General features: G+C 35.4%; 1 protein-coding gene across 5 annotated transcripts in view; it reads left to right on the top strand.

Annotated features, from left to right (window-relative positions):
- Positions 1-12,160, top strand: part of LOC106087249 (polypeptide N-acetylgalactosaminyltransferase 5) — a 217,809-nt gene that overhangs the window by 73,990 nt on the left and 131,659 nt on the right. For all 5 annotated transcript variants that reach the window (XM_059364355.1, XM_013252223.2, XM_059364356.1 and 2 more), the window contains one exon: positions 9,135-9,175. The gene's annotated coding sequence lies outside the window, so the exon portion shown is untranslated. The remainder of the gene's footprint in view (positions 1-9,134; positions 9,176-12,160) is intronic.

The raw sequence follows: 12,160 nt of genomic DNA, 5'->3' as shown, positions 1-12,160 counted from the left end.
TCCAACAACTATGCCAAGTATGGTTCAAATCGGTTCATAACCTGATATAGCTGCCGTATAAACTGATCTTGGGTCTTGATTACTTGAGCCTCTAAAGGGAGCAATTCTTAACCGATTGAAATGAAATTTTGCACGACGTGTTTTGCTTATGCTTATGATATCCAACAACGGTGCCCAGTATGGTTCAAATCGGTCTATAACCTGATATAGCTGTCATAAAACCCGATCTGGGGACTTGACTTCTTGAGCTTCTAGAGGGTGCAATTCCTATCCGATTTGGCTGAAATCTAGCATGACGTATTTTGTTATGACTTTCAACAATTGTGCCAAATAAGATCAAATCGGTTTATAACCTATATAGCTGCCGTATAAACCGATCTTGGGTCTTGACTTCTTGAGCCTCTAGAGGGCGCAATTCTTATCCGATTGGAATGAAATTTTGCATGACATGTTTTGTTATGACTTTCAACAACTGTGCTAAATTAAGTTCCAATCGGTTCATAATCTGATATAGCTGCCGTATAAACCGATCTTGGGTCTTGACTTCTTGAGCCTCTAGAGGGCGCAATTCTTGTCCGATTAGAATGAAATTTTGCACGACGTGTTTTGCTATGACTTTCAACATCTATTCTAAATTAGGTTCAAATCGGTCCATAACCTGATATAGCTGCCATATAAATCGATCCGGGATCTTGACTTCTTGAGCCTCTAAAGGTTGGAATGAAATTTTGCACGACGTGTTTTGCTATCACTTCCAACAACTTTGCCCAGTATGGTTCAAGTTGGTCCATAACCTCATATAGCTGTCATATAAACCAATCTGGGGATTTCTAGAGGGCGCAATTCCTATCCGATTTGGCTGAAATTTTGCATGTTGTATTTTTCTATGACTTCCAACAACTGTGCCAAATTAGGTTCAAATCGGCCAATAACCTGATATAGCTGCCATATAAACCAATCTTGAATCTTGACTTCATGAGCCACTAGAGGGCGCAATTCTTATCCGATTTGAATGAAATTTTGCACGAAGTATTTTGTTATGATATCCAACAACTGTGCCCAGTATGGTTCAAATCGGTCCATAACCTGATATAGCTGTCATATCAACCGATCTGGGATTTTGACTTCTTGAGCTTCTAGAGGGCGCAATTCCTATCCGATTTGGCTGAAATTTCGCATGACGTATTTTATTATGACTTTCAACAATTGTGCCAAATAAGATCAAATCGGTTTATAACCTATATAGCTGCCGTATAAACCGATCTTGAATCTCGATTTCTTGAGCCACTAGAGGGCGCAATTCTTATCCGATTTGAATGAAATTTTGCACGAAGTATTTTGTTATGATATCCAACAACTGTGCCCAGTATGGTTCAAATCGGTCCATAACCTGATATAGCTGTCATATCAACCGATCTGGGATTTTGACTTCTTGAGCTTCTAGAGGGCGCAATTCCTATCCGATTTGGCTGAAATTTCGCATGACGTATTTTATTATGACTTTCAACAATTGTGCCAAATAAGATCAAATCGGTTTATAACCTATATAGCTGCCGTATAAACCGATCTTGGGTCTTGACTTCTTGAGCCTCTAGAGGGCGCAATTCTTATCCGATTGGAATGAAATTTTGCATGACATGTTTTGTCATGACTTTCAACAACTGTGCTAAATTAAGTTCCAATCGGTTCATAATCTGATATAGCTGCCGTATAAACCGATCTTGGGTCTTGACTTCTTGAGCCTCTAGAGGGTGCAATTCTTGTCCGATTATAATGAAATTTTGCACGACGTGTTTTGCTATGACTTTCAACATCTGTTCTAAATTAGGTTCAAATCGGTCCATAACCTGATATAGCTGCCATATAAACCGATCTGGGATCTTGATTTCTTGAGCCTCTAGAGGTCGCAATTATTAACCGATTTGCCTGAAATTTTGTACCATGGATTCGCCTGTGACCATCAACATACGTGTTTATTAGGGTCTGAATCGGTCTATAGCCTGATACAGATCCCATATAAATCGATCTCTCTATTTTACTTCTTGAGCCCCCAAAGGTCGCAATTCTTATTCGAATTGACTGAGATTTGACACAGGTCTACAACATATAATTTAATTGTGGCCCGAACCGGACCATATCTTAATATCGCTCTAATAGCAGAGCAAATCTTTTCTTTTATCCTTTTTTTTACCTAAGAAGAGATGCCGCGAAAAGAACTCGACAAATGCGAGGGTATATAAGAGGGTATATAAGATTCGGCCCGGCCGAACTTACCACGCTTTTACTACTTTAAGGATATCCAAAACTCGTGCCAAGTTTAATCCATATCGGTCAATAACTTGACATAGCTTTCATGGAAAACCAGCTTCCGATTTGACTTCTTGAGTCTCTAGAGGACGTAATTCTTATTTGATTTGGCTGGAATTTTGCGAGTGATGTTTTGTTATGACTTCCAACAACCCTGCCAAATATGGTTTATAGTTCCCATATAAATACCGATCTCTTGATTTTACTTCTTGAGCCTATAGAGGGCACAATTCTTATCCCATTTGATGGGAAATCTGAAATTTGTAGCACTACTTCTTATAAATGCGTGCCAAATATGTTCTGAATTCGTCTATTAGCTGATATAGCTCTTATATAAACCAATCTCCCGATATTACTTCTTGGGCCCATATAGAGCACAAGTCTTATCCGATTTGGCTGAAATTTTGCACAATGACTTCTACTATGGTCTCCAACATCCAAACCATCGAACCTGCCTATAAGCTGATATGGCTCCAATAGCAATGGCAAATTGTATCCGTTATGCTTTGTTTGCCTATAAGGAGATGGCGGGCAAAAAACTGGACAAATGCGATCCATGGTAGAGGTGTTTAAAATTCGGCCCGGCCCAACTTAGCACGCTTTTACCTATTACCTCTTCCGCAATACTTCTCAAAATATTTTCCTAACAAAAAGTTTATTGAGAACATTTACTTTTGTGGCTATGGAAGTAAAAATCCTTTGCCATAAATATTGGCATTGCCATCCATACTCATTTGTCGTAAGTGCTACGTAGTTTACATTGTGTGAGACTCTCTATGGGTTATGTTCTAACGTCAATGTTAATTATTTTAAGTGCATTTGTTGATTTTATTGTTGCAATTTGTCTGCCCATACTGCCATCAACCCACCCCACTCCACTCCAGTTCATCATCATGCTCCAGTTCAAATTCAACAAGATTGCCATTTAGGCAAATATTCGCAAAGGGAATTTATTTGAGTTCGTTTGCATAGTGGTGCGTGCCATGCCAGCAGCGCAGAGCGATTGATAAATTGTTGCAGAATTCCACTCCAATGGCAATTTGTCAATTATTTTATGTAGAGTAGATAAAATTTAATTTCTTTAAGAGCTTTTCTATGTTGCTGGGGTCTGGGCCAACCCATCACAGCAACATGAATTTCTTATCGAATTTCCGTTTCCAGAAATAATAAAGTTGTTAGTGTCTGAGGTTTTGTTTTTGCTGCAGCAAACAACCAACCACCATTACGTTTTTTTTTTCATTTTCTAATTGTTTTAATATGAAATTCCTTTCCACGCGCTGCTCTGTGCCTTGGTGGTATCCTATTTGGAGGCAGCATTAAATTATGATGTTGTCGTAACACAAATTCCAAAACACTTTCGAAGGCATTAACATTTTTTGTTTTTTACTTCTTTTTTTTTTTTTTTTTTGAGCTGGCATGATGATATTTAAGTTTTTATCGCTGTAATTTCAAGCCTTCCCATCATGACCTCATTTCATTTTCAGGCCATTGCTTGTCTATATGTGTGTGGCATTATTGTGCCACAGCCTCCACCATCATCATCCTCATCATCATCATTATCATCCTCATCCTCATCATCATCCTTATATTCGTTGTCGTAGTGCATGTATCCTGTTCTCCTCCATTTCGTCCTTTACATCGTTTTTTTATTCTTTTGCCCAGCATTCATTCATCCGCAGTGACTTCCTTATTCCTGTAACAATTTTCTATGCTCTGTGCGCCAGCTTCTCTGCTGTCGTAACTCAGTTACATGGATCTGGGATCCCTAAGTACCTACACACCCGCATGTTGTAATGTTGAATTATGACAACATCCTTGCCAGCATTCACTGTGCATGTGTATATCACAGTTGTATTCCCTTTCATAGGATCTGTGAGCTCGTTTGTCCCCGTTTTTTTGTACCGGCCACGTTGTTCTTTTCTGTTTGTCTCTAAAGGTGTAGTCAGTGTAATGTTGGTACGTGGCAATAGTTTCTTAGCGCATTTTTTAACTTCATTCAACCTTTTGCTTTGTAATTTTCGCAAGATGTAAAAAGAAACTTGGGTTTCTGGTTCAATATGCATAACATGGTTGCTGGTAAGGTGGACTGTAAATATGTGGAACAATAAAAAAATTTTCTGTGAAAATTTTTTCAATAAAAGTTATTCTGTGCAAAATGTTTCTATTTTATAAAAGTTATTCTGTGAAAAATTTTCTATTAAAATTTCTATAAAAATTTTTCTGTGAACAATTTTTTATAACCATTTTTTGTGTTAAAATTTTTCTATAAGAATTTTTGTATGAAAAATTTTCTATAAAAATTTTTGTGTGAAAAATTTTCCATAAAATTTTTCTATAGCATTTTTTTCGAAAAACTTTCTATAAAAATTTTTTTGTGAAAAATTTTTCTATAAAATTTTTTGTTAAAATTTTTCTATAAAAATTTTTTGTTAAAATTTTTCTATAAAAATTTTTTGTTAAAATTTTTCTATAAAAATTTTTTTGTGAAAATTTTTTTATAAAATTTTTTTTGTGAAATTTTTTTTATAAAAATTTTTTTGTGAAAATTTTTCTATAAAAATTTTTTTGTGAAAAATTTTCAATAAAAGTTGTTCTGTAAAAAATTTCCTATAAAAATTTTTCCGTGAAAAATGTCCTATACATTTTTTTTGTGAAAAATTTTCCGTTATTTCCTTATAGTCAAACAAAGGATCACGGATACAATTTGCCATTGCTATTGGAGCCATATCAGCTTATAGGCAGGTGCGATGGTTTGGATGTTGGAGACCATAGTAGAAGTCATTGTGCAAAATTTCAGCCAAATCAGATAAGAATTACGTCCTCTAGAGGCTCAAAGAGTCAAATCGGAAGCTGGTTTTCCATGGCAGCTTTGTCAAGTTATTGGCCGATTTTGATCACACTTGGCACGAGCGTTGGATATCCTAAACAAGTTAAAGCGTGGTAAGTTCGGCCGGACCGAATCTTATATACCCTCCACCATGGATCGCATTTGTCGAGTTCTTTTCCCGGCATCTCTCCTTAGGCAGAAAAAGGATAAAATAAAAGATTTGCTCTGCTATTAGAGCGATATCAAGATATGGTCCAGTACGGACCACAATTAAATTATATGTTGAAGACCTGCGTAAAATGTCAGCCAATTCGAAAAAGAATAGCACCCTTTGGGGGCTCAAGAAGTAAAATGGAGAGATGAATTTATATGGGAGCTGTGTCAGGCTATAGACCGATGCAGACCATAATACAACACGTATGTTGATGGTCATGAGAGGATCCGTTGTACAAAATTTCAGGCAAATCGGATAATAATTGCGTCCTCTAGAGGCTCAAGAAGTCAAGATCCCAGATCGGTTTATATGGCAGCTATATCAGGTTATGGACCGATTTGAACCATACTGGGCACAGTTGTTGGATATCGTTACAAAATACATTGTGAAAATTTTATTCAAATCGGATAAGATTTGCGCCCTCTAGTGGCTCAAGAAGTCAAGATTCAAGATCGGTTTATATGGCAGCCATATCAGGTTATTGACCGATTTGAACCCAATTTAGCACTGTTGTTGAAAGTCATAATAAAATACGTCATGCAAAATTTCAGCCAAATCGGATAGGAATTGTGCCCTCTAGAAGCTCAAGAAGTCAAGTCCACAGATCGGTTGATATGACAGCTATATCAGGTTGTGGAAATTAAAGGTATTTGAGAGTAGAAAGCGAATCTGATATCCAATTATGGGACTAAGTGTTTCGTCGGTCACTCAAATCGGACATATTTACCGGCCATGGCAGTATGGATCTTAAATGAAGGGTCTTTGGGAGCTCGAAATTAACTTCCACTTTTGAGACCAAGTCTCTGAGGATCCACCACACCCTTAAACAGGACTTTTACTTATTTGGGGTTTAAATAAGAGGTATTTGAGAATAGAAAAATCCACAGGAAAATCGGAATACATTTTCAACTGAAATTAGGCAGAAATTTCGAAATAAATTAGGGCGCAGCAGAGCGGGCCGGGTTCAGGTAGTCAGGCCGCCCCACCCCCCAAAACCTTTAAAATGTATTTAGACCAATAACGATAATGTGGGACTCAAATGAAAGGTACTTAAGATTAGAAAACGTGTGTGATATCCAATTGTCGGACCAAGTGTGTGGGGGACCACCCCAAACGCCAAAACACCCCTAAATCGGACATATTTACCGACAATGGCGATATGGGACTCAAATGAAACGAATTTGCGATTAGAATACGAATCTGATATCCAAATGTGAGACGAATACCCATAATACCCCCCACAACAGGATTTATTTACTGACCATGGCAATATGGGACTCAAATGAAAGGTATTTGCGAGTAGTATACGAATCTGATATCCAAATGTGGGACGAAGTGTTTGGGGGCCGCTCGCCCCCAAAGAGGACAAATTTCCGACCATAACAATATGGGGTTCAAATGAAAGATATTTGGAAGTAAAGCACGAGTCTGATATCAATATTCGGAAAAAAGTGTCTATGGGGCCATCTGTGGAAAATCTATAAATTTTTTTTTCGGTAAAAATTATGTATGGTTTGACGTCAGTTCTTAAAAACAGAGGTTGATGTTTGTAAACATTTACAAATTAAATTTTCTACTATTTCGATGCATCGCCGATGATCGTCCTCAGGAGATTCCGAATATTATACGCGACTGTGTTTGACGTATTCTTCATGGAGTTAGTACTAAAATTTTGCCGTAGTAACTCCGTGTACATGGAATACTACAACTCTACTACATGGAAAACACGCCATATTCTCTCTCGTATATTATCTAAAATTTCTTGATGACGATCATTGCCAAGGGATTGAAAAATTGAAAAAAAAAAACAAAATAAAAGATTAAAGATCAAATGCAAATTTGCCCATGAATATTCCATTAAGAACCGGAGGCAACTTTCTAAATATCTATGAGTGCTGCCCGATTGAAAGCTCGATGGTGAGGACCTCCTTTTTATAGCCGTGTCCGAAAGGCGCGCCGCAGTGAGACAGTTTTCTATGGCATAGTACCTCACAAATGTCGCGTTAGGAGGGGATGACCACCGCTGAAAATGTTTCTGATGTTCTCGCCAGGATTCGAATCCAGACGTTAAGCGTCGTAGGTGGACATGCTAACCTCCGTCCTATGGTGGCCTCCAATTTAAAAAAAAAAAAAAAAACTTATTGAAATATTGGATATTTTTTTTTTATTAATTTTTTACTTTCTTTTAATTTATAAAATAAATTTTAAAAATCCATTTTTTGCATTGAATTGTGTTAAGATATTTGTAAATTTTGAACAAATAATAAAAAAAAAAAAATTGTTTAAAAATTTTTTTTTATGTTTAATTTTTCTTTTTAAATTTTTTTATGATTCTTTTTAATAATTTTTTTTTTGGTATTATTTTATATATATTTTTTAATAATTTGTTTTTATTTTTTCTTTCTTATAATTTTTTTATATATATATATTTTTTTTTAACATTTTGCACTTACCTTTCGGTTCACCCTCTAAGCCTTCCGGTTTTAGTTTCTTGATTATTTTTGTTTAACCTTTTTTTCTGTTCTATTTCCCAACTCTGCTACTTTTATGTTGTTCCCTTTTTTGGCATTCCTTGTTTCCTGTTGTACGAGCTTGTTTTACATTTTTCATTAAAGTTTCAAATAAAGCCATTTGAAGGAAACTTGAACATTAAGCACTTTTAAATGAAGAAAACTGTATTTTCTTCATTATGCTGGCTTGCTGGTCGTCTGGCTGAGATTTGTTTGTGCTGTCATCATCAGCATTGTGCTGGTGTCCTTCTCGTTTTATGGTCCAGCTTGCGACCAACAAAACGGTGGAAAGTAAAGAGTTTTGCTGCTGGATCTAAGCGCAGAGAGAAGCAAGTATCGCACACTCAATGCCGCCATCTGGTGAAATGCTAAAGAGAGCATTATTATTATTAGGGCTACTTAAGATTGTCTTTCATCGTTTGTCGTTTTTGGTTGTGTACTTTGGTGTCGGGCTGTGACTGTAATTCTGTTATGGATCCTGTTTTAAGGAGCGCCCCCGACACAATGATGACAAACGATGAACGAGCCAAAGAAAGGTATGGTTGGTTATAATAAATGATGACAAATGCAACAAGCAGCAGTGTGGGATAATAAATTATTTTGAAAATACCTCAAGATGCTAGGCAAGGTACTTCCGGCCTCCCTCCTATCCTACCTATCTCATGAAGTGAAATGTTGTACACAACCTCTACATCCTTTGCCGCAAAGGCCAACAACATTAAGAATTCTGTTTTTGTTGAGGTCCTTTAAGGTGTAATGGTAGGTCGTGAAGGGAGGGGGCGTTAGGAGGGGTGGCCAGTGACTGCTATTGCGGTGGTGATAGGGTCTTACCGCATTTTCTTGTGGCCGAAATGGTGGCTGGGACATTTTCTTTATCAAGGAAATGTCCTTAGGCTATAAAGCAGGTTGTATTTTTCGCTTTATCTTCCTCCACTCCCGCATCTTGGACCAATACAACACAACAACGGGAAATGAAGAGATAACTGTTGTGGAATTAATGTTTGTAACTGCTACAGTATGATATTTAAATGAATTTAAGTTGGGCAGGAGACAATGTGGGTGTGTGTGTGTGTGTGTGGCTGCGTATGTTTGCATGTTTTTGTCAGGAGTGCCAAGAGCACAGTACCACAAAGGGAAGCTTATTTAAGCATAGCGAAGTCAGTCGTTTTCATGTACATAAATATAGGGGGTTTATTTACAATGATTTATTTTAATTGTTTTGATATTTTGTACAACAAACTCTTAATACAAATATTTACTTTATATTTTGTTGCAGATATTGGCAGCTTCTGAGCCAAAGTGATTTATTAGAAAAAGGTAAGTGGTGTAAATTAAAAGAATAATGTATTGGAAAAATCTTATAAAAGAAACTGAATGCCTATGAAAGTTGCCTTAAAGACAGAATTTTGATGAATTTTTGTCCAGGGACAAAATTGAAATTTTCTCCAAAGGAAAATCAAGCTAAAGAAAAGCTTACATAAAATTTTCTCCTAAGACAAATTTGCCATGAACTTGTCCCTGATCGGGCGCCACTGTCAAAATTCCCATCAAACTTTCTCTAAAGACAAAATTGACATGAAATTTTTTCTAAGAACAAAATTTCCATGAAATTTCCTCTGAAGACAACATTTTTATTAACTTTTTTCTAAAGACAAAATTTCCATGCAACTTTTCCTAAAGAACAAATTCCAATAACATTTTTCTAAAAAAAACTACTCTATAATTTTTTTTCGTCATGGCGCCCGAGCAGGGAGCACTGTAAAGATGAAATTTTCTTAAAAGAAAAAACGTTGCGAAATTTTCTCTAAACACAAAATTTTTATGAATTTTTTTATAAAGACAAAATTTCTGCGACATTTTCTCTAAAGACAAAATTTTCTCTCAGAACAAAATTTCCATGAAATTTTCTCAAAAAACGACAAAATTTTCATAAAATTTTTTCTAAAGACAAAATTTCCATGCAACTTTCTCCAAAGAACAAATTCCAATAAAATTTTCCTAAATATAGCATTTTCTTCAACATGGCACCCGAGCAGGAAGCACTGTAAAGATGAAATTTGCATGAAATTTTCTCCAAAGAAAAAATTTTACGGAATTTTCTCGTAACGCAAAATTTTTAAAAAAAATTTCCATAAAGACAAAATTTCCTATAAACATAAAGTTTTCATCAAATTTTCGCTAAAGACAAAATTTCCATGTAATTTCCTTTATGGAAAAATTTCCGCGAAATTTTTTCTTAAGACAAAATTTCCTAGGTAGTTTCCCTAGAAAACAAAATTTTTATGAAGTTTTTTCTAAAGTTAACATTTTTATGAAATTTTTTCTAAAGAACATATTCCAATAAAAATTTTCTTACAAATTATACTCTATAAAATTTTCTTCATTATGGTGCCCGAGCAGGTAGCTGTAAAGATGAAATTTGTTCCAAAGAAAAAATGTTGCGGAATTTTCTCTAAACCCAAGATTTTTATGAAATTTTCTATACAGACAAAATTTCCATGAAATTTTCGCTAAACACAAAATTTTCATGAAATGTTCTCTAAAGATAAAATTTTCTTTATGGACGAAAATTTCAACACATTTTCAGTTAAGAAAAATTTCCGCGAAATTTTCTCTTAAGACAACATTTTCTTGGAAGTTTCCCTAAAAACAAAATTTTGATACAAATTCCAATAAAATTTTCCTAAAAATAATACTCTATAAAATTTTCTTCATCATGGCGCCCGAGCAGGGAGCACTGTAAAGGTGAAATTTCCATGAAATTTTCTCCAAAGAAAAAATTTTGCGGAATTTTCTCCAAACACAAAATTTTTATGAAATTTTTTATAAAGACAAAATTTGCTTCAAACACAAAATTTTCATGAAATTTTCGTCACAGACAAAAATTTTAATGAAATTTTCTTTATGGACAAATTTCCGCTAAATTTTCTCTTAAGACAAAATTTCCTTGGAATTTTCCTTAACACAAAATTTCCATGAAGTTTTTCTAAAGACAAAACTTTCATTTAATCTCTCTGTAAAATTTTCTTAATTAGGTCCTTGCTCAGGCGCCACTGTAAAGACAAAATTTTCTTCAAAGAAAAAATTTTTCTAAAATTTTCTCTAAAGACAAAATTTTCATGAAATGTTCTCGTAAGACAAAGTTTTGCGATGGCATAATCCGCATCATTTGGGTGCCGGGCCAAAACGGAGTAAGGGGAAATAAAAGGGCAAACGTTTAGGCGGTGAAGGCCAGAGAACTGCTCTCAATAAACTTAGTTAACCCGAAGCCTTTCGGGTCGGTTTCAAACCTGTCGGTTTCAAACAGCGAAACAGTCGGTAGGACGACGAAAATCCTGAGGGGGGTTCAAGATCATGAGAAGACGAGACTATTGCTGAAAGGAAGTAAGAAGGAGATCAGTATAGCTATTGGTATCATAACGGGACATATAGGACTACGAGCTAACTTATGTAAAATCGGTGCGGCAAATGATAGCATGTGTAGGGCATGGGGGGGGAAGATGATGAAGCCATTGCCCGGCTTTCGCGTCTAACAGATACCAGCACTAAGTAGGGGACACAGTACCAGACATGAACCAACTTAGGGGCTTGGCATGGAAAACATTTAAGGATTTTTTCCTTTTAGTTTTTAGAGCGCACAACAAGCCGATTACTGGCTTAGTTGTATGTCTATAGTATCATGGGGTAGATTAATATCTGCACCGTCTTTTTCAACCTAACTTAACCTAAAATTTACTCTAAAGACAAAATCCCAACCAAATTTTCTTAAGACAAATATTCTATAAAATTTTCTTCGTCATGTCTCTGCTCGGGCGCCACCGTAAAGACGAAATTTCCATGAAATTTTCTCTAAAGAAAAAATGTCGGCGAATTTTCTCCAAGTACAAAATTTCCATAAAATTTTCTTTAAAAGACAAAATTTCCATAAAATTTGTTCTAAAGACAAAATTTTCCTGAAATTTTCTATTGAAATTTTCTTTAAAGAAAAAATTTAAATTTTCTCTAAGAACCACATTCCCATAAAATTTTCTCTAGAGACAAAATTTCCTTGAAATAAAATTTCCGTGAAGTGCCTATGAGATTTTCTCTTAAAGACAATATTTCAATAAATTGCTATTTTCAACCATTTTTTATCCTAAAGTACTTTGATACACCTTCCTTGATATCCTGACAAGACTTCATTAAATAATTGAATACGTAGCAAACTTAAATGTCTTAACAAAGTTCATGCACTGCTATTGAAAAGTTGTTGTTGTTATAAAATTGTTTGTCACCTCTCTCCATCTATCTTTGGTTTGGTCA

The sequence above is a fragment of the Stomoxys calcitrans genome, chromosome 3 (genome assembly GCF_963082655.1).
Source record: "Stomoxys calcitrans chromosome 3, idStoCalc2.1, whole genome shotgun sequence".
Classification (NCBI taxonomy): domain Eukaryota; kingdom Metazoa; phylum Arthropoda; class Insecta; order Diptera; family Muscidae; genus Stomoxys; species Stomoxys calcitrans.
Note: the sequence above shows the minus strand (reverse complement) of the source record. Positions and strands in the feature narration are given on the sequence as shown.